Source organism: Schistocerca serialis, unplaced genomic scaffold (genome assembly GCF_023864345.2).
Source record: "Schistocerca serialis cubense isolate TAMUIC-IGC-003099 unplaced genomic scaffold, iqSchSeri2.2 HiC_scaffold_1401, whole genome shotgun sequence".
Taxonomy (NCBI): Eukaryota; Metazoa; Arthropoda; class Insecta; order Orthoptera; family Acrididae; genus Schistocerca; species Schistocerca serialis.
In genome coordinates, this window is record NW_026047627.1 from 954,162 (window position 1) to 976,971 (window position 22,810).

At 41.8% G+C, this 22,810-nt stretch overlaps 1 protein-coding gene across 2 annotated transcripts in view; it reads right to left on the minus strand.

Annotated features, from left to right (window-relative positions):
- LOC126442703 (ankyrin-3-like) overlaps positions 1-22,810 on the minus strand; it is a 116,128-nt gene that overhangs the window by 71,905 nt on the left and 21,413 nt on the right. The gene's annotated exons all lie outside the window — the stretch shown is intronic.

Consider the following 22,810-nt stretch of genomic DNA (forward strand, 5'->3'; position numbering starts at 1 on the left):
TTTGTTTTTTTAAATTCCAGACTGCCCAAAGTTTTCAACAGAAGTTGCAGAGAAATTAATTTTGCAAAAATGATGGTAATAACGTTAACTGAATCTGTATGAACGTGTCAGATTATCTGCTTTTTTTAGTGTCATAGCACACGTGAATTCATCTTAAACCAGAAAAACCAAAGCTCAGTGTTAAGGGAATAGTACAGTGTACATACAGTTTCATAATACATTCACAATAAATGTTCAAAAATGTCTCCACTGAATTCAACGCATTTAGCTGCACTTGTATGAACAGATTTCGTTGCTCGTTTCAGTTTCACAGGGTTGTTCTTAATTTCGTCTGTTGCACTCACAACGCGAGCAAGCAATGCCTCACGTCTATTCACTCTGTCCTCATAAACTATGTCTTCACTCAGCCCCATACATAAAAATTCATTGGTGTTAAATCGGTCGATCTGAGTGGCCACAGACGTGTAGCACTTCGACCAAGCTATAACTGGGAAAAATGTGCTTTTAAATGTATAGTGACGGGTTGGTGGAATGTGGAGGCGCGGTCATGTTGGAAATGCATTTGCAGTCGCGTAGCAAGTGGAAGATCTTCGAGCAAGCGGGGCATTTCTCCTTGAAGGAATTGTGAGTACTTCTCTGTAGTTAGACGTGCTGGGAAAATATTTTCTTAGATTCACCACATCAATAACAACAAAATGAATGGAAACAGTGCTTTATTTTAAGCTTGTACAGTTTCGCAATGGCTTCATATTAGCTAAGGAGCTAAATTTCAGGCAAAATCTGTTGTTAGCCGTAACTAAACTTTTGCGTATCTCTGTTTATATGAACTTTTTATTTAGTTTTACTTGTATAATAACATATTAAAATACTTGCATATCCTCGTAAATCAACCTGTATACTGGCTGATCAGCTTAACTGTTTACGTCAAAAACAATTGAAAGCATTTAAGAGATCGTTATGATGTTTGCACCTGATTAAATGAGAGAGACTGCTGTATGAGCCACGTATAGTCCGTTGTCATACTTATATTCTTTGCAGGAGACGGGGATCAACTTCTCTTTTTCAAATGAAACTATAGTACACTACTGGATATTAAAATTGCTACACCAAGAAGAAATGCAAATAATAAACGGGTATTCATTGGACAAATGTATTATACAAGAACTGACATGTGATTACATTTTCACGCAATATTGGTGCATACATCCTGGGAAATCAGTACCCAGAACAACCACCTCTGGCAGTAATAACGGCCTTGATACGCCTGGGCATTGAGTCATACAGAGCTCGGATGGTGTGCACAGGAACAGCTGCCCATGCAGCTTCAACACGATACCACAGTTCATCAAGAGTAGTGACTGGCGTATTGTAACGAGCCAGTTGCTCGGCCACCATTGACCAGACGTTCCCAGTTGGTGAGAGATCTGGAGAATGTGCTGGCCAGGGCAGCAGTCGAACATTTTCTGTATCCAGAAAGGCCCGTACATTACCTCCAACATGCGGGCGTTCATTATCCCGCTGAAATGTAGGGTTTCACAGGGATCGAATGAAGGGTAGAGTCACGGGTCGTAACATACCTGAAATGTAACGTCCACTGTTCAAACTGCCGTCAGTGCGAACAAGAGGTGACCAAGACGTGTAACCAATGGCACCCCATACCATCACGCCGGGTGATACTGCAATATGGCGATGACGAATACACTTTTCCAATGTGCGTTCACCGCGATGCCGCCAAACACGGATGAGACCATCATGATGCTGTAAACAGACCTGGATTCGTCAGAAAAAATGACTTTTTGCCATTCGTGCACCCAGGTTCGTCGTTGAGTACACCATCGCAGGCGCTCCTGTCTGTTACGCTGCGCCAAGGGTAACCGCAGCCATGGTATCCGAGCTAAGAGCCCATGCTGCTGCTGCAAACGTCGTCGAACTGTTCGTGCAGATAGTTGTTGTCTTGCAAAAGTACCCAGCTGTTGCCTCAGGGGTCGAGACGTGGCTGCACGATCCGTTTCAGCCGTGCGGGGAAGATGCCTGTCATCTCGACTGCTAGTGATACGAGGCCGTTGGGATCCAGCACGGCGTTCCGTATTACCCTCCTGAACCCACCGATTCAATATTCTGCTAGCTGTCATTTGATCTCGACCAACGCGAGCAGCAATGTCGCGATACGATAAACCTCAATCGCGATAGGCTATAATCCGGTCTTTATCAAAGTCGGAAAAGTGATGGTACGCATCTCTCCTCCTTACACGAGGCATCACAACAACGTTTCACCAGGCAACGCCGGTCAACTGCTGTTTGTGTATGAGAAATCGGTTGGAAACTTTCCTCATGTCAGCACGTTGTAGGTGTCGCCACCGGCGCCAACTTTGTGTGAATGCTCTGAAAAGCTAATGATTTGCAGATCGCAGCGTCCTCTTCCAGTCGGACAAATTTCGCGTCTGTAGCTCGTCCTCTTCGTTATGTAGCAACTTTAATGGGCAGTAGTGTATATGTCAATACGTGGGGATCTACTGTGCAGAGGGGGAGGGGGGTTGGGGGGGTTGGGGGGTTGTTGTGAGGGAGGATGCCAGACGTCGAGGTCATCGGTATCATCGAATTACGGAAGGACGGCGAAGACAGTCGGCCGTGTCCTTTCAAAAGAGCCATCCCGGCATTTGCCTGGAGCGATTTAGGGAAATCACGGAAAACCTAAATCAGGATGGCCGGACGCGGGGTTGAAGCGACGTCCTCCTGAATGCGACTCCGGTGTGCTGAACACTGCGCCATCTCGCTCGGTCGAGGATGTGGGCGTGTCTCGCCTACAGCAGTGGCGTTAGCCGGCTAGACGAGCCTTAGGCGGGGAAGGACACGCCAGCGGGTACTTCCGAGTGTGGTGCCGGGGGAAACTGCTCTCTAACAAACGAATTCTGTATGAAAAAGTATAATCCCATTTCAGAAACATCATAACTATTATGCTATTGAAGATATGTGCGTGAACAACATACTGAAGGAAAGAGCAAACTCCCGAGCTTTACATGGCTCACGCTTGTTTGCAGGAGTGAGCGCCCACCTCAGTTGTAGTAAAAATGAAGTCGGGAGAACCGAAAGCGTTTCGTGTTTTACGTTTTGCGCAGTGCGGTTCAGTAACAACCGTTGAACGTGACTTTCGTACTGGGTATGGTGTGGATCCTCCTACAGCACAGAGCATTAGGCGGTGGCACGAACAATCCGTAGAAACAGGTTCTATGTGTAAAGGCAAATCGCCGGGCCATCCCCGAGTGTCTGACACAGACATCGAGCGCATTCGCCATAGTTTCGCAAGAAGTCGTCAGAAATCCGTTCGCCATGTAGCTCGACAGCTCAACATGCCGCCGATATCCATCTGGCGTGCGTTGCTTCGACGTTTACACACGAAACAATACAAAATTCAGCAATTGCAAGCTTTTAGTATAGGTGACAAACATAAACGTTTGGAGTTCTGTAATTTCGTTCTTGGCAAGTGGGAGGATGTCAGTTTTCTTCCACACTTAGTGTTTAGTGACGAGACAAGGTTCCATTTCAAAGGAAAGATGAACCGCCATAATGTGAGAATATGGAGTACGGAAACACCACATGAAGTTATACAAAATGAGAGGGACCCTCCAAAATTGGATGTGTTTTGTGCAGTTTCACGGTAAAAGGTGTACGGCGCATTTTTTCCCTTTTTTGGCCGAGAACACTGTTGCAGGAAGTACATACCACGATATGCTTGAGAACGTTCGTATCCCACAGTTGGAGACTGATTTGAACGACTCCATTTACCAACAGGCTGGGGCACCGCCACACTGGCATCTGCAAGTGTGGGAATTTTTAAATCAAAGTATTATTCAACGATGGATCGGTCACATTGGACCAAATGTTTCAGACTTACATAACTGTCTTCCACGGTCACCAGACCTGAATGCATCTGATTATCTCTTGTGAGGGCCTATGTAAGACTCTGTTAATGTGACTCCATTACCAGCAACAGTGAATGAACTGAGAAATCTCGTAACTGCAGCTGTGGAAGCTGTAACTCGAGACATGCTCACTGTACTATGGAAACAATCTGAATACTGTATTGACATTTGCCGTACTTCTCAAGGCCGGCATATTGAACACCTATGAGAAGGTATGAAAAAAAGCTAAATTTACTTTTCATCAAAAAACAAAATCCATTTTATTTGTTTATTAGTTTCAGAAATATAGATGTGCCGTATAGGATGATTATTTTTGATGCTCCCTGTACACTGTCGGTACACTGACGGTGGCTCAAAACAGGACAATCTCCTAAACACGATATCATGAAACCATGGATATGCGAGAGATAATAGTGAAGAAATGAGCTCACCGCAACATGGATCACAATTTTGTGATATTTATTACAACGTTTAGCAATGCTTTTGATTACGAATATTGTGATAGGACTTTCACAATTAATAACTATCTCGCTCTTCGAGGTGTCGTACCATATAGGGTGTCAAATCAAAGCTAAAGACGTTCATATAGAATAAAACCTCAGATTTCATTTATGTAATTTGCTCTGTCTTCTAGCAGCACGATTGTGTAAATGTGACAATACTCTGAATTAGCCACAGTTGAATGAAATAAGTTGTATAGGTAATAAGTTGTATAGGTAATCATAATCGATGATGAATACCATAGTTAATTTTGAATACCATTTCATACTAGGTTTACTCATAAATGCAAATCGGCGTTAGTAAAATGTGCACTTCAACTGAAGTTTTAAAGAAGAAATGAACAGATGGCAGATTAACACTCCTTTTAAATTAGTCACACATTAATCGTATATATTTAAGTAGCACAATTCTTCAGAGTACTGAACAACGTACCTAAATATGATTTACATTTTTCTTAATATGTTAGGTAATACCACACAGCTGATGTTTTGAGTGTCCACAAAGTGATTGTGATAAATTTGAGATTATTTTGAATTTAATGATTTGGAATTAAATGTAAAGTACGTATGTGGGACAGCCTTAAATATGAATATTTCTCAGTGTTAAACGTCGAGTCAGTGTTGGGCGATGCCACAGAGAATGTGGAAGGGCGTGGATCACTGCGCCTGTCCTCTTTGCGTCTTTCGGTTCATTCGATATTTGGTGTTTCGTCGTCCGAGTTTCGGCAGCTTTCTGTCTCGGAGTGTCGTTCCGCTGATCTCACGAGAGGTAGATCTGAACAGTGATCTGGTCGGCGAGTCAACGCGAACTGTTTGTGGGTGCAGAGCGCTAGACTTCCCTTAATTTAAATTAGTGACACTTTTTCTTCGTGCAGGATTTGGAATACTCTAAATAAAGTTTCGATGCTTTATTTTGGAGAACTTGTTGTAACTTTAGCTTCGTACTAGTGAAAATCAAAGCAGAAATGAAATTACAGGGTGAATATTATTGAAGTGAATGAAATAAAATCGCCATAACGTGTCAACGGTTTGCGTTAGGACGTTAAAACTCCGCGGTTAGCCATGGGGCATGATGGGAATTAATATCCGCATGCGTTTGGTTTGCTTTGGTGACAAAGCCCGGTTTAATTTGCATGGGTTCGTCGATAAGCTAAACAAGCGCATTTGTGGGACTGAGAATCCGTACTCCGCGATCGAGAAATCTCTCCATCCTCAACGGGTCACGTAGTAATCGGTGCGATATTCCTTGATGGCACGGTGACCACCGAAAGCTACGAGAAGGTTTTCGAAAATGAAGTCGTCCCCATTATCCAAAATCACCCTGATATCAACAAGATGTGGTTCACGCGAGACGGAGCTCGACACCATCGTAGCAGGAGAGTGTCTAATGTCCTGAAGAAGCACTTTGGGGACCACATTCTGGATCTTTGGTACCCAGAGGCCCCCGGCCTCAGCCTTGATTGACTGCCTTAGTCTCCGGATATGAACACATGTGACTCCTCATTGTGCGGCTATATTAAATATAAGGTGTACAGCAACAACCCCAAGACCACTGCTGAACTGGAAACAACCATTCAGGAGATCATCGACAGCATCGAAGTTCCGACACTTCAGCGGGCCGTGCTGAATTTCGCTGTTCGTGGCCACCACATCATCGCCAATGATGGCAGACATAACGAACGTCTCATAACCTAAAGTCGAATATCTGTAGTGACATTTACGCCTTAAGTAAAGGGAGTGCACGCCCTGCAGTTTGTGACTAATTTGCGATTTTCCTCATACAGTTGAATAATTGTCACAGTATAGATTACTTTGCTATAGCTGATGTTATTAGTGGCATGTGAGCAGTGAACCATGTTTTGTATCGTGTTTAGTAAAGAATCAAAATTTGTTGAGATGTTTGCACATAGTTTTGATAATTACTGCTTTGAGAAAAAGGAAATCTGCAAGCATAGTATTGCGTTTACGCTGTACTTCTGCTCTTTATTTATGATTGTTTGTTAATGACTTTGCTTTGAATCCACACTGAAGTGAGATCAACATTCACAGATATTTCTGTAATATCAATAAATATTTATGAATATTGAACTACAATCGCATTGTGTTGGTCAACTTCATTAGCTCTACGGTTTTGATTGTTCAGTCCAATACTAAACACTCCGCTAAATAGCCTATAAATTGCTTGAGAAATAAATCATTTCTTATCTGCGTGCCGGCGCATTAAAACGCTGGTGTGCGACCAACCTCTGTGACACGTAAAGGGGAGCCAGCGCCTTGCGACGTCCAGACACCGCTGCCAGAAGAAATGGAGGAGACTCATTTGCAAATAAAATTTACAGTTTAGGATTTAGGATTTATGTCTTTTGAACATCGAACCGAAGCTTTGTTGTAAGTAAATTCGTGAATTCTTTTGGAAGTACGAAAATACGAAGTTTCCTGCTCTCAGTACAGAACTTAATAACTGGAAAAATAAATTATTCTATTCTACTTCTTTCCGAATACTGTGGACAAAAGACAATAAGCTTTATGATTCAACAAATTTGAAAGTTAATTCAGTGGAAGTATTGAAGCCATATGCCTCGACACTATGTGACGCAATGGTATCAAAACGAGGGTTGACAGACAGAGGGCATACTAAACTTCATTTCCAAAATTGTTTCGCTCGGGAAGATCTTACTATAGTGCCTCATTTAATTCATCAAGCGAACGTCTGAACAACAGATATCGAAATAAATATCCATTGGAAAGAAAAACAACTGAAATTATTCTGCAGAGGAATAGGCACTGGATCTGACAGAACATCAATCTGTTCCTATTTGCAGAATGCGATAGAATTTTCTCATCTTCCAGCAGCAATATACCGTACGTCATTTGAGGAACGAAGCGTTCCTAGGTTTGGAATTCTCTCTTTACAATTTCATATTGTATTAGAAATAAAAAAAAGTGTAATGGAACGTTATCTACAACTTGTGCAGAAATAGGACTGCAATTATAAGGACATGAGACGGTAGCTTTGAAGCATATAGCGTACGTAATTGAATGTACACGTTGATCGTCTTGTGAAGAAACCAAGGGCAAATTGAGAAAGGAACTAAACTAAGGGAGAAGAAATGTAAAATTTAAGATTATCTGACGAAACTGTAATTATGTCACAAACTGCAAATGATTTGAAAGATCAGTTGAACATAACGGATACAGTCTTGAAAATAGGGTGTAAAATGTGCGTCAATAAAAGTGTGACAATAGTTCAGAAATGTCGTCGAATTAAATGAAGTGTTGACTAGAGAATTAGGTTAGGAAATGAGTCACTAAAAGCAGTTGCAAAACTTTGTTCTACGGACTGGCAAACAGCTGTTGATTCCCAGTGTAGATGGGATATAAGATGCGGACTGGAACATCACGAAAGGAATTACTGAAAAGGAGGAATCTATTAAGTTCTGATGGCAATTTAAGTGCCAGTTAGTGGTATCTCTTACGAGTGCAGCCATGGTTTGAAGTGAGACATGAAGGATGAATTGTTCAGTCAAGGAGATAATGGTACATTTTGAAATGTGCTGCAACAGGAGGACGTTGAAAATTAGATAGGTAGATTGAATATGAAATAAACATGCAATAGACACAAAATAAAATAGAAAAATTTTATCTTGAGTGTAATCGTTCAACTGTACAATATTTTTTGTCACTGAGCATTTGTGTAGAGTCACAGATATAGAACATGCAGTATTTTCGTTGGATGAAAGGATAGACTCTTATTGTATGACTACTTGAAATGGCAGAGGGTCATGTATTTATTTCAGAAAAAGATCACAGTTCGAAGCAAGATATGACCTTAGCACGGTAAGTGCAGAAAAACTCTCTGTTGCATCGGCTATTTAATGGACGGGAACACAAAATGCCAAGAAATTGATCAATATGTGTTTGTCTCGATCTCCTGGTGATAGTGTGGACATTTTTCGCATTAAATTAAGAGATATACTACCTAAGATCTCAAGTACAAAAGTCTACATATTGTTGTGTAAAGACATAAACTTAAACACAGGTACCATAAATGAAATTGGTAGCATCCTCATAAATATCCTTCAGAGTTTTGGATGTCCCAGTTGGTCAATAGTACAACAATGGTTACTACAACGACGGCATCAGTGATTCACCATGTGGCCAAAAGCATGGAGAGAGAAAAGTGTGCAATAGCTGTACAAGATCTTGGATTCTCAGAGCGTTTCTGTCAAATAACAGTAAAATCGGGTATGGAAAATTCCCTAACTGCAAACTTCTGAAATATATTTATCAGAAATCAAAATACAAGATTTTCCAAAAGAACCAGCAAACCAAACCTGGCTTGAATAGTAATGAGAAACGAATGCAAATGTAAAATCGTCTATATTCTCAAAATTATTTAAATTGAATTTTCAAAAGACCTTTTGAAAAGCACCCAAATCACTAAAAAATGTTTCACAAAAATAAATGGATAACAGCAGTTGTTAAGAAGTCCTTCCAAATCCTTCTGTGCCTCAGTTGCATTAAAAACAGTCATAATGAGCCAGAATTATTAAATCTTTATCGCAGGTGCCGAAAGATTTACAAAACGTTGCTAACTGCGGCAAAAAGTCATAAGTACACTTTTGTTACTACAACAACAGAGCAAGAAGCTAGTAAAACTATGCAAAACTAAAATATAAAAGGTCTAAAGGATTAGATGAAGTAATAATGTGTGTACTGAAACACTGTATGGAGAGTATACAACCTCCCTTAATAAACACGACAGATGAAATCTTGACATCAGGGAAATTTCCAGAATTTTTAAAACAGGCAAGAGTCGTATCCCTGCTAAAGAGATGTAAGAAGACAGTATAGAAAATTAGTGGAAAATATAAACATTTATGAAAGACAGATTAATGAGTTACTTGAATAAATACAATATTTTAAGTGAATAATTGTTTGGTTTTCGAAGTAGTAGGAGTATAGAATTAGCGATAGTGTAATTCATAACTTGATGCTCTTGACAAAGACGAGTGAGTGACACACAGTTTATAGATGATTCGAATGTTTTTATACTGTCAACGATAACATTCTACTAAATAAGTTAGAAACATTAGTGATAAGAGCAGTAGCTAACGACTGGTTCTGATCATACCTAGCACACAGGGTACAAATTGTACAGATAACACATACCTCAAATAAGTCTAAGGTCTTAGTAAAGCATTTATCAGAGTCGAAACATATTAATACAGAAGTGAAGGAGGGTAGCATGTTGGGAATAATACTCTTCTAGATATACATCTCAGGCTTTTCCACTTGTGACAGTCATGGAGAAATAATATCTTTTCTGATGACAGCAATATTGTAGTCTCTGAGAAAACTAGGGAACTCCTTGTATAGGGAGAAAACAAGGCCCTTAAGAAGTTTTACAATCGGACAATATGCAATATAATGACACTGAACATAAAGAGAACGAACGGCATGAATATTAGCTTTAAGAGTGAAAGTGATCCTATTCAGTTAAATGTAGATGGCACCTCTATAGGCAATACAACAAATGGAAAACTTCTAGGGATGAATACTGATTCTCAGTTGAACAGCCAAAGGTACTTGCGAGGTAACGTATTCAGCATGCTATGACCTTAGAGACCCACCGTCATTATACACTGAAGCACCGAAGAAATTGGTATAGGCATGCGTATTCAAATACAGAGACACTTAAACAGGCAGAATACAGAGCTGTGGTCGTCAACGCCCACATAAGACAAGATGTGTCTGACGCAGTTTTTACGTCGGTTACTAATGCTACAATGGCACTTCATCAAGATTCAAGTGAGTTTGAACGTGGTGTTACAGTTGGCGCACGAGGGATGGGACTAAGCATTTTCGAGGTAGCGATGAAGTGGGGATTTTCCAGTAGGATAATTTCACGAGCCTACCATGAATACCGGGAGACCAGTAAAACATCAAATCTCTGACATCACTACGGCCGGAATAAGATCATGGAAGATAGGACCAATGATGACTGAATAGAATCGTTCATCTTGACAGAAGTGCAACTCTTCCGCAAGTTGCTGCAGATTTCAATGCTGGGCCATCAACAAGTGTCAGTGAGCGAACCATTCAACGAAACGTGATTGATACGGGCTTTCGGAGCCGAAGGTGCGCTTGTGTACCCTTGATGACTGCACAACACAAAGCTTTACGACTCGCCTGGACCTCTCAACACCGAAATTGTATTACGACTAGAAACTTGTAGCCTGGTCGGGTGAGACTCGTTTTAAATTGTATCGAGCGGACGGACGAGTACGAGTATAGAGACAAGCTCATGAATCCATGGACCCCGCATTTCAGCAGGGGACTGTTATAGCCCGTGCAGGCTCTGTAAAAGTGTGGGGCATGTGCAGTTGGAGTGATAAGGAACCCCGCATATGTCTACATCCGAAACTAACAGGTGACGTGTGCGCAAGAATCCTGTCTGCTCACCTTCACCGATTGATGTCCGTTGTGCATTCTTACGGGCTTGGCCAATTCCAGCAGGAAAATTCCAGATATGAACATCATTGAGCATATCTGGGATGCCTTGCAACATGCTGTTCAGAAGAGATCACCACCCTCTAGTAATCTGACGGATTTAAGGAAAGCCCTCCAGGATTCGTGGTGTCAGTTCCCTCCAGCACTACTTCAGACATTAGTCGAGTCGTGTTGCGGCACTTGTGCGTACTCGCGGGAGCCCTGCACGTTGCCAGGTACGTGTACCAGTTTCTTCGACTCTTCAGTATATTACGGCCAGCATCTTTTAGTTACATACTGTTCATGTGTACGCTCAATTCTTAATTATGATATTGTCTTCTGGAAATCAAGTGTACAAAATACGATCAGAGCTTTCAAACTGCAGAAAAGTGGCATAACATCAGTAACCAAGCGTAGTACTCGAGGTGATTGGAAAGATCTGTTCAAGACGCTGGGGCTTCAAGTGCACCGTGCGTGTACGTTTACAAACCAGTTGTACACATTCGCTTTTACTGCACGAAGAGCTGGAACAGGATAAAGACGGAACTTGTCTTTAGCAAGAAAAAATAAGCGGAATTTTAAGTCAAAGGAATAAACCTGCACACTAGGTTTCCGAAGGAGATTACGTAAATTGCTAAAACAAACCTATGTAAGCAGGAAATTGAAATGTACCTGTTAATCCAAACATTCTATACAGTGAAGGAATACTTACATAACGCAGAGAATGGCCTGGCAAGAAAATGTAATACAAAAAATAGCGATAGTAAAACACCTAACATTCGACGTAAGCTTTTCGCTCTACATTTCCCCTCCCCCCTTTTTCCCTTCCTTTTTTCTGGAGGAATTGCGCCTCCCAAAGCTGTGCAGTGTATACGAGTGAGACGCCGTCCTCTACCTGAGCTAAGCACCCCACTCGTTATAGAGGGCTGCAGGCTCTGTTTTCCAGGTTAGGAGATGCGAAGCTGCGATGCACTAAATGCTCCTCACGTCAGCTGATAGTATGCGCGTAAGCAGCGCTGTGAAACAATGTGTGTACAGCGTGTTTAGAGTGTGAACTGACTGTGAGTGAGAAGTGAATGGACAGTGTAGCATTAGCGTTTGCTCACTGTGAAGTAACCCATTTATGAGACAGTACTGCGCCGCGCACGCAAGTTTCCTGCCAAGGTGCCGGCTACCCGTCAACAGGGCGCCGTTTCCTCATCCTGGCCTGGGGACTTGCCGCGTTGAGGAGGCCGCGAGGCTGCCGAAAACGAGGCTGTAGAGGCCCGGGCAGCGTGAGCCGACCTGAGCCGTGTTTACACCTGGAGACAGTGAGGTATCACATGGAGCGGAACCAAAGCTGTGTCCAGTAGAGTCAAGTACGGTCATAAGGATACGTTTTATGCTGTGTTTACCTGCACATAGACTGCGTGATAGTGCAGGACAACAGGTTTAGCCGCGCATTAAACTTGGGCTGCACTGGCCAGCCATCTGGTCCAACTAAACTGCAGTGATGTGAGCAGTTGCAGTTCAGACATAGAAAGAGATGAGCTTCCAATGTCGTCTGATCTTTAAAAAGAATGAAATAGCATTTGGCAAAACTCCAGCACTATCGCTTATTAGCTGTCCAGACGGAAACCATAAAATTCTCTCGTTCTCACCTGGCATAGTGTAAGTAGGCTGTTTAGGTTTTTATGTTGGTAACACCACGTAGTTCTCTGTATGAATATCGCTAACTGTGCTGTTTGCAGTCTGCGGCTGGTTGGACTCATTGCTGCAATATTCGCTAGCGTAGCGCTGGGCAGACTTGGATAGCGCGTAGCGTTGGGCATTTGAAGGTGAGCTGCCAGCAGTGGTGGATGTGGGGAGAGAGATGCCAGAGTTTTGAGAGGTTACTATGAGCTGACGATCTGAACGTGTGTCCGTAAGAAAAAGGATATTTTTAAGACAGGATGTCATAAACTGTTTTGAACACTATTCAGGTAAATACATTCTGTGTTCTCTATCAGAATCCTTCATTTTCTATCTATGCCTATCAGTAGTTAATGCCTTCAGTAGTTAGAATCTATTATTTAGCTGACAGTATTGGCACTCGCTGTATTGCAGTAGTTCGAGTAACAAAGATTTTTGTGAGATAAGTGATTCATGAAAGGTATAAGTTATTGTTAGTCAGGGCTATTATTATGTAGGGATTATTGAATGTCAGATTGCGTTGCGCTGAAATATTATCTGTCACTTTGGTGATGATCAGAATAAGTAAAGAGAAAACTGTCTGAGTACGTTGAATTTTCTCTCAGCTGTTTGAAAATCAAATAACGTAAGATTTTTTTCCAGCGATGTCATTCTTTACATGCAAAGGGCCCGTTTCATGGATCGACCCTTAACCGAGGATACCTCATTGGAATCTTCTGATTTTTTCTTCTAGTTCGTGCAGTTAGTGTAGTTATTGTTTACTGCTAGCGTGCAACTGTAGAGAGAATCTCCTTTTTAATTCTAGTTTTTCATTGTTGTACATTAAAGCAGTTGTGACATCCATGTAGATTTTCACCAAGCATTTAGCAGCCCCTCTCGCAATTAATTGGATATTATTTCCAGTGCTATTTTAGTGTGTTTTCTTATTTTGCTCTTCAAATTGGGTTTCTCGGGGTTAACGTGTCAAATATTTTGCCAGTTATGGCGTGTGAAGAACGTAACACTAGGCTGCAAAGTAAACTGAGAAAAGAAAGTGAAGATGTGTGTTAGCGCCTCCTTGTAATGAATTAACGAATATTCAGAATAGTGATTTGGTAATTGTGCATAGGGAAATGGGCCAGGCAATAAATAATGGTGTAGACAGTGATCAGTTAGTAAACATGATAGTATTGTCGATCGATCGGTCGACAACAGCACCCCCCAGGATTCCGAAATGACAGGACACAATCTTGCAAATACCGTCGATTCAGGTTTTGCGTCCTCACCTTTTTCTCAATTAGGTCAACACAGATTTTCTGCTTTTCAAGATGCGAATGTTTCCGGTGTAAATGCACTGCCGAAAAGCATATAGGAACAGGTTCCAGCCACTAATACATTATTATCGCAATTAATGCAACAAGTGAAACAAAATCAAAAACAAATGGAACGAAATAAAAAAAAAAAACACAGCAACAAATGGAACAAAATCAGAGACAAACATAGCAACAGCTTCAAAAGTGAGACAGAACGGTTGAACAAACACACGAAGATTTAACTGCTGAGTTACTTAACATCGTAACTAAATCTCAAAAAGTCTGTAATGACGTAAAAACACAAATTTGTTAGCATTTTCAGACTATTTATTTGCGGCATGAAAATGCATTAAAGAATCGCAATGCAGCTATAAAACAACTGCAAACTAATGTTCATGAAAATCACGACACCTTGTGGGCTAAAACAGACGCAGTTGCATCTACCGCTTCGGTTATGCAAATTGCAAAAACTCAGGAAAACTTAAAGTACACAGTAGATACTCTAAAACTAAGTTCAGAAAAACACACGGAAGAAATCAGTTCATTATCGGAGAAAGTAGCAGAACTTTCGGATCAGTTTACTAACTTCTCTACAAAGGTAGATGATGAACTGAATGACACATAACCGGTAGCCTTCACTGACACAGAAGGGTATGAATCAATTAAGAAATTTAAACAAAATCAGAATCAAATCAATACACATTATAAAAGAGTAATCTGGGAAGTACAAGATCAGTTGACACAGGTAATACAAGAATTACATGTTTCAGAGGAGAACCGCTCTCCAACACGGGAGGAGGGACTTAGAAATACGGAAAAGCCACAAAAGAATAGCACAGGTCATTTCGGAAATTATGAAAGTAATTGGCAAGTTGCACCAAAATTTGAGATGGAACTGCCGACACTACGTAACAATGACCGATATGCGAATCGCCGTCATAATGATTTTGACTATAAGCTGTTCATTACTACACGTAAATTCAAAACATTTCAGAAATCCGGCAATGACATTCATCTAGCGTGGCGTCATCAATTCTCTTATTGTTTTCCTCCCAACTGGTCATTAGAGCACAGATTGGAATTTATGTGTGGCTATTTGGAAAGTGAACCTGCTGTAAGAATGCGTTTGGTCTTTCGTGATTGTCACACTCAAGCCTTTACTCACAAAACAGGAACCATCAAAGGATTTCAATAACAGTTTCGTGTTCGTGAACATACTACATTATGTGTTAGACTATAAGTAATTTCGGCTCATTATACGGTCTGTGTTAGAACAGATATACAATCTATGCTTGACGAGGGCATTATTGAGTCTGCAGTAAGCTCATACAACAATCCATTACATGTTGTTGAGAAGAAAAATGGATCGATCCGGCTTGTCTTAGTTTTGAGACAAATCAATATATCATCATTCCTGAAACAGACAGGTCGCAAGCATTCGAAGAACTTCTTCAAAATTTTAATGGTGTAAAAGTGTTGTCTTCTATTGATCTCAGATCCAGCCTTTATCAGATCTAACTTCATCCAGAAAGTAGAAAATACACACATTATCATTGTTTCGGCGTTTGTTATCAATTTCGTAAACTTCCTTTTGGTTTGAACAATGCTTCAGCAGCATTTATTCGTGGGCTAAATTCCATATTACCTGAGTTCTTAAAACGTCGCATCACCTTATATGTGGACGATATTCTGATAGCAGAAGCTTCATGGGAACAACAAAGTCGCATCCTCAACAGTGTGTTACGTATTTTTGTAGAATCTGGAATTACAGTTTACTTAGAAAAGTCTGAATTCGGTAGGACAAAGGTGTAGTTTTTGGAATGCATTATTTTTCTGAAGGCATTCAGCCGGATCCTGAAGGGTTAGAAGCAATCAGAGCCATTCCAGTTACATCCACAAAAAAACATGTCCATAGTTTTCTAGGTTTCGTGAACTTTTACCGTCGTTTTCAGAATATGCAAATTCTAGTAACACCAAAACTTTGTTCTCTCTCACTGGAAAACTACTATTTGGAACTGGGACGAACAGGCAAAAATGGAATTCAATTCTTTGAAATAAGCGCTACTTAACACCCCAATACTAGCTCATCCAGATCTGTGACAAGACTTCTGCCTTGGCACAGGTTCTTCTAAAGTCAGTCTTGTTGCCCATTTATTTCAAGGAGCCATAGAAAATTACACTACTGTTCAGAAACCATTGCTTTTGCTAGCCACATGCTAACAAAATTGGAAAAAAATTATTGCATTACTGAATTAGAAGCTTTATCTATCGTTTGGGCATTCAACCAATTCCGTTTCTTTCTTTCTGGTGAACATGTAAAAGTATACAGTGATCATCGTGCATTAAAATTTCTTATGTCTTCAAAATTAAATCTTGATAGGTTAAAACGTTGGGCATTGTTTCTGCAAGAAATGTACTTCACAATAGTCTACACTCCTGTCAAGGAGAACATCACGTGCACCGACTGGCTTGAGAAAATTAACATAGAAGCCAACCTGGAGTAAAATTTCAGTATTCTTTACATTCAAAAAGTCGACTTTGAGAACTTCATCATCACATCCTTAAAGGACATAGCTCATTAACAAGATAAAGATCCGATTTGGAAAGGCATCAGAAGTAAATGGCAAGGAAAGACACACACACAGAGTCGGTATTATTATCTGGTGAGAAACAACATACTCTTCAAACGTAGCACTGTTGATGACTGGATATGCGTATTTCGCATTCCTGACGATCTGACGATTTTGTCAATAAGGTCATTTGGTTTATTCATTTCAGGTACGCACATTTTGGTCCACGATAATGTTATCGTATTCTTCGGACGACTTGTTATTTTAACAGTATGGAAAAGAGAATTCGAGGAATCTTGTCTATTTTTAAATTTCGTCAAAAAGTTAACCATCTACCACCTTACATCGTACTCTGTTGTTTCCTATCATTCCTTCTAAATTAAAAGAATTTGCTACTGTTGATCTCTTGGGACCCCTTGTCAGAACATAAAATGGATTTTGGTACGTTTAGTCGCTGTTGAACTTGCTTCAAAATTTATTTCTTTCACACCGTTACATAAAGCCAATGGACGGTCTGTATCCAATGCCTTTGATAAAAATTTCTCACGTGTTCTAACCCCGTGATCCATGGACCTTGCCGTTGGTGGGGAGTCTTGCGTGCCTCAGCGATACAGATGGCTGTACCAAAGGTGAAACCACAATGGAGGGGTATCTGTTGAGAGGCTAGACAAACGTGTGGTTCCTGCAGAGGGGCAGCAGCCTTTTCAGTAGTTGCAGGGGCAACAGTCTGGATGATTGACTGATCTGGCCTTGTAACACTAACCAAAACAGCCTTGCTGTGCTGGTACTGCGAACGGCTGAAAGCAAGGGGAAACTACAGCCGTAGTTTTTTCCGAGGGCATGCAGCTTTACTGTATGGTTAAATGATGATGCCGTCCTCTTGGGTAAAATATTCCGGAGGTAAAATAGTCCCCCATTCGGATCTCCGGGCGGGGACTACTCAAGAGGATGTCGTTATCAGGAGAAAGAAAACTGGCGTCCTACGGATCAGAGCGTGGAATGTCAGATCCCTTAATCGGGCAGGTAGGTTAGAAAATTTAAAAAGGGAAATGGATAGGTTAAAGTTAGATATAGTGGGAATTAGTGAAGTTCAGTGGCAGGAGGAGCAAGACTTTTGGTCAGGTGAATACAGGGTTATAAATACAAAATCAAATAGGGGTTATGCAGGAGTAGGTTTAATAATGAATAGCCGGCCGCGGTGGTCTCGCGGTTAAGGCGCTCAGTCCGGAACCGCGCGACTGCTACGGTCGCAGGTTCGAATCCTGCCTCGGGCATGGATGTGTGTGATGTCCTTAGGTTACTTAGGTTTAAGTAGTTCTAAGTTCTAGGGGACTGATGACCACAGAAGTTAAGTCCCGTAGTGCTCAGAGCCATTTGAACCATTTTTTTTAATAGTGAATAAAAAAATAGGAGTGCGGGTAAGCTACTACAAACAGCATAGTGCACGCATTATTGTGGCCAAGATAGACACGAAGCCCACGCCTACCACAGTTGTACAAGTTTATATGCCAACTGGCTACGCAGATGACGAAGAGATTGATGAAATGTATGATGAGGAAAGAGAAGTTATTCAGATAGTGAAAGGAGACGAAGATTTAATAGTCACAGGTGACTGGAATTCGATAGTAGGAAAATGAGGAGAAGGAAACGTAGTAGGTGAATATGGAATGGGGGTAAGAAATGAAACAGTAAGCCGCCTGGTAGAATTTTGCACAGAGCATAACTTAATCACAGCTAACACTTGGTTCAAGAATCATGAAAGAAGGTTGTATACATGGAAGAATCCTGGAGATACTAGAAGGTATCAGATAGATTATATAATGGTAAGACAGAGATTTAGGAACCAGGTTTTAAATTGTGAGACATTTCCAGGGGCAGATGTGGACTCTAACCACAATCTACTGGTTATGAGCTGTAGATTAAAACTGAAGAAACTGCAAAAAGGTGGGACTTTAAGGAGATGGGACCTGGAAAAACTGAAATAACCAGAGATTGTACAGAGTTTCAGGGAGAGCATAAGGGAACAATTGACAGGAATGGGGGAAAGAAATACAGTAGAAGAAGAATGGGTAGCTCTGAGGGATGAAGTAGTGAAGGCAGCAGAGGATCAAGTAGGTAAAAAGACGAGGGATAGTAGGAAGAAGAAGAAATATTGAATTTAATTGATGAATGGTGAAAATATAAAAATGCAGTAAATGAAGCAGGCAAAAAGGAATACAAACGTCTCAAAAATGATATCGACAGGAAGTGGAAAATGGCTAAGCAGGTATGGCTAGAGGACAAATGTAAGGATGTAGAGACTTATCTCACTAGTGGTAAGATAGATACTGCCTACAGGAAAATTAAAGAGACCTTTGGAGAAAAGAGAACCACTTGTATGAATATCAAGAGCTCAGATGGAAACCCAGTTCTAAGCAAAGAAGGGAAAGCAGAAAGGTGAAAAGAGTATACAGAGGATCTATACAAGGGCGACGTACTTGAGGACAATATTTTGGAAATGGAACAGAATGTATATGAAGATGAAATGGGAGATACAATTCTGCATGAAGAGTTTGAGAGAGCACTGAAAGATCTGAGTCGAAACAAGGCCCCGGGAGTAGACAACATTCCATTAGAACTACTGACGGCCTCGGGAGAGCCAGTCCTGACAAATCTCCACCATCTGGTAAGCAAGATGCATGAGACAGGCGAAATACCCTCAGACTTCAAGAAGAATATAATAATTCCAAACGCAAAGAAAGCACTTGTTGACATATGTGAAAATTACCGAACAATCAGTTTAATAAGCCACAGCTGCAAAATACTAACGCGAATTCTTTACAGACGGATGGAAAAACTAGTAGAAGCCAACCTTGGGGAAGATCAGTTTGGATTCCATGGAAATGTTGGAACACGTGAAGCAATACTGACCTTACGACTTATCTTAGAAGAAAGATTAAGGAAAGGCAAACCTACGTTTCTAGCATTTCTACACTTAGAGAAAGCTTTTGACAATGTTGACTGGAATACTCTCTTTCAAATTCTGAAGGTGGCAGGGGTAAAATACAGGGAGCGAAAGGCTATTTACAATTTGTACAGAAACCAGATGGCAGTTATAAGAGTCGAGGGACATGAAAGGGAAGCAGTGGTTGGGAAAGGAGTGAGACAGGGTTATAGCCTCTCCTCGATGTTATTCAATCTGTATATTGAGCAAGCAGTAAAGGAAACAAAAGACAAATTCGGAGTAGGTATTAATATCCATGGAGAAGAAATAAAACTTTGAGGTTCGCCGATGAAATTGTAATTCTGTCAGAGACAGCAAAGGACTTGGAAGAGCAGTTGAATGGAATGGACAGTGTCTTGAAAAGAGGATATAAGATGAACACCAACAAAACCAAAACGAGGATAATGGAATGTAGTCAAATTAAATCGGGTGATGCTGAGGGAATTAGATTAGGAAATGAGACACTTAAAGTAGTAAAGGAGTTTTGCTATTTGGGGAGTAAAATAACTGATGATGGTCGAAGTAGAGAGGATATAAAATGTAGACTGGCAATGGCAAGGAAAGCATTTCTGAAGAAGAGAAATTTGTTAACATCGAGTATAGATTTGTCAGGAAGTCGTTTCTGAATGTATTTGTATGTAACCATGTATGGAAGTGAAACATGGACGATAATGGTTAGGACAAGAGGAGAATAGAAGCTTTCGAAATGTGGTGCGACAGAAGAATGCTGAAGATTAGATGGGTAGATCACGTAACTAATTGGGAGGTATTGAACTGAACTGGGGAGGAGTTTGTGGCACAACTTGACAAGAAGAAGGGACCGGCTGGTAGGACATGTTATGAGGTATCAAGGGATCACAAATTTGGCATTGGAGGGTAGCGTGGAGGGTAAAAATCGTGGAGGGAGTCCAAGAGATGAATACACTAAGCAGATTCAGAAGGACGTAGGTTGCAGTAAGTACTGGGAGATGAAGAAACTTGCACAGGATAGAGTAGCATGGAGAGCTGCATCAAACCAGTCTCAGGACTGAAGACCACACAACAACAACAACGTGAAGTTGGACACGTTGCTGAGGTCATTTCAGATAACGAACCGCAATTCAGATCTGTGGTTTGGTAATGCATGCTTCGGAATTGGAAAATCAAAAACATTTTTATTTCATTATACTCACCAAATTGTAACCCCATCTGAACGGATTATGAAAGATATCAATAAGCTTTGCAGACTTTATTGTCACAGAAGGCATCAGTATTGGGACAGACATTTACACTTATTTCAAAACCTGCTCGATGAAATGCCTCATGACTTCAATGCTTTACGACCTATTCTTGTACTGAAGAATGAAGAACCAGCGAACAGAATCAGAGAGCTTGTACCTTTTCCGAATACACGTAAACTTCGACACAAAAACATAATTGATTTGGCTATTACAAATATAAATTCTGCTGCAGACAAAGAGAGAAAACTACACGTTAAAGCAAATGCAAAGAAACTCTATATAGGTCAGAAAGTTCTCTTTAAAGCTCATTCATTGTCACGTAAGAAGTAACACTTGAGCCAAAATTCTTTCTGATTTACAATGGACCTTACAGGATCCGACATATACACTCCTGGAAATGGAAAAAAGAACACATTGACACCGGTGTGTCAGACCCACCATACTTGCTCCGGACACTGCGAGAGGGCTGTACAAGCAATGATCACACGCACGGCACAGCGGACACACCAGGAACCGCGGTGTTGGCCGTCGAATGGCGCTAGCTGCGCAGAATTTGTGCACCGCCGCCGTCAGTGTCAGCCAGTTTGCCGTGGCATACAGAGCTCCATCGCAGTCTTTCACACTGGTAGCATGCCGCGACAGCGTGGACGTGAACCGTATGTGCAGTTGACGGACTTTGAGCGAGGGCCGAATTGCTCAACACGTGGGGCGTGAGATCTCCACAGTACATCGATGTTGTCGCCAGTGGTCGGCGGAAGGTGCACGTGCCCGTCGACCTGGGACCGGACCGCAGCGACGCACGGATGCACGCCAAGACCGTAGGATCCTACGCAGTGCCGTAGGGGTCCGCACCGCCCCTTCCCAGCAAATTAGGGACACTGTTGCTCCTGGGGTATCGGCGAGGACCATTCGCAACCGTCTCCATGAAGCTGGGCTACGGTCCCGCACACCGTTAGGCCGTCTTCCGCTCACGCCCCAACATCGTGCAGCCCGCCTCCAGTGGTGTCGCGACAGGCGTGAATGGAGGGACGAATGGAGACGTGTCGTCTTCAGCGATGAGAGTCGCTTCTGCCTTGGTGCCAATGATGGTCGTATGCGTGTTTGGCGCCGTGCAGGTGAGCGCCACAATCAGGACTGGATACGACCGAGGCACACAGGGCCAACACCCGGCATAATGGGGTGGGGAGCGATCTCCTACACTGGCCGTACACCACTGGTGTTCGTCGAGGGGACACTGAATAGTGCACGGTACATCCAAACCGTCATCGAACCCATCGGTCTACCATTCCTAGACCGGCAAGGGAACTTGCTGTTCCAACAGGACAATGCACGCCCGCATGTATCCCGTGCCACCCAACGTGCTCTAGAAGGTGTAAGTCAACTACCCTGGCCAGCAAGATCTCCGGATCTGTCCCCCATTGAGCATGTTTGGGACTGGATGAAGCGTCGTCTCACGCGGTCTGCACGTCCAGCACGAACGCTGGTCCAACTGAGGCGCCAGGTGGAAATGGCATGGCAAGCCGTTCCACAGGACTACATCCAGCATCTCTACGATCGTCTCCATGGGTGAATAGCAGCCTGCATTGCTGCGAAAGGTGGATATACACTGTACTAGTGCCGACATTGTGCATGCTCTGTTGCCTGTGTCTATGTGCCTGTGGTTCTGTCAGTGTGATCATGTGATGTATCTGACCCCAGGAATGTGTCAATAAAGTTTCCCCTTCCTGGGACAATGAATTCACGGTGTTCTTATTTCAATTTCCAGGAGTGTACCACATGATAATTGCATTGAAGTTGAAACTCTGCATACTAGGAAAGTAAAGGACTACATCACATTTCACGAGTAAAACCGTTTATTGGGAGATAATTTGCTTTCTGAATTAGTAATTGCTATAAGATTTCTACTTCATGTTAGTAGTATGCTTTGTCACACTTAGAAAGTCTAAACATGTAACAATGTTTTGAAGTCAGTTATCCAGTCAAGAACCTAGGTAACATACAGGGTGTGTCAAAAATGACCAGTATATTTGAAACGGCAATAAAAACTAAACGAGCAGCGATAGAAATACACCGTTTGTTGCAATATGCTTGGGACAACAGTAAATTTTCAGGCGGACAAACTTTCGAAATTACAGTAGTTACAATTTTCAACAACAGATGGC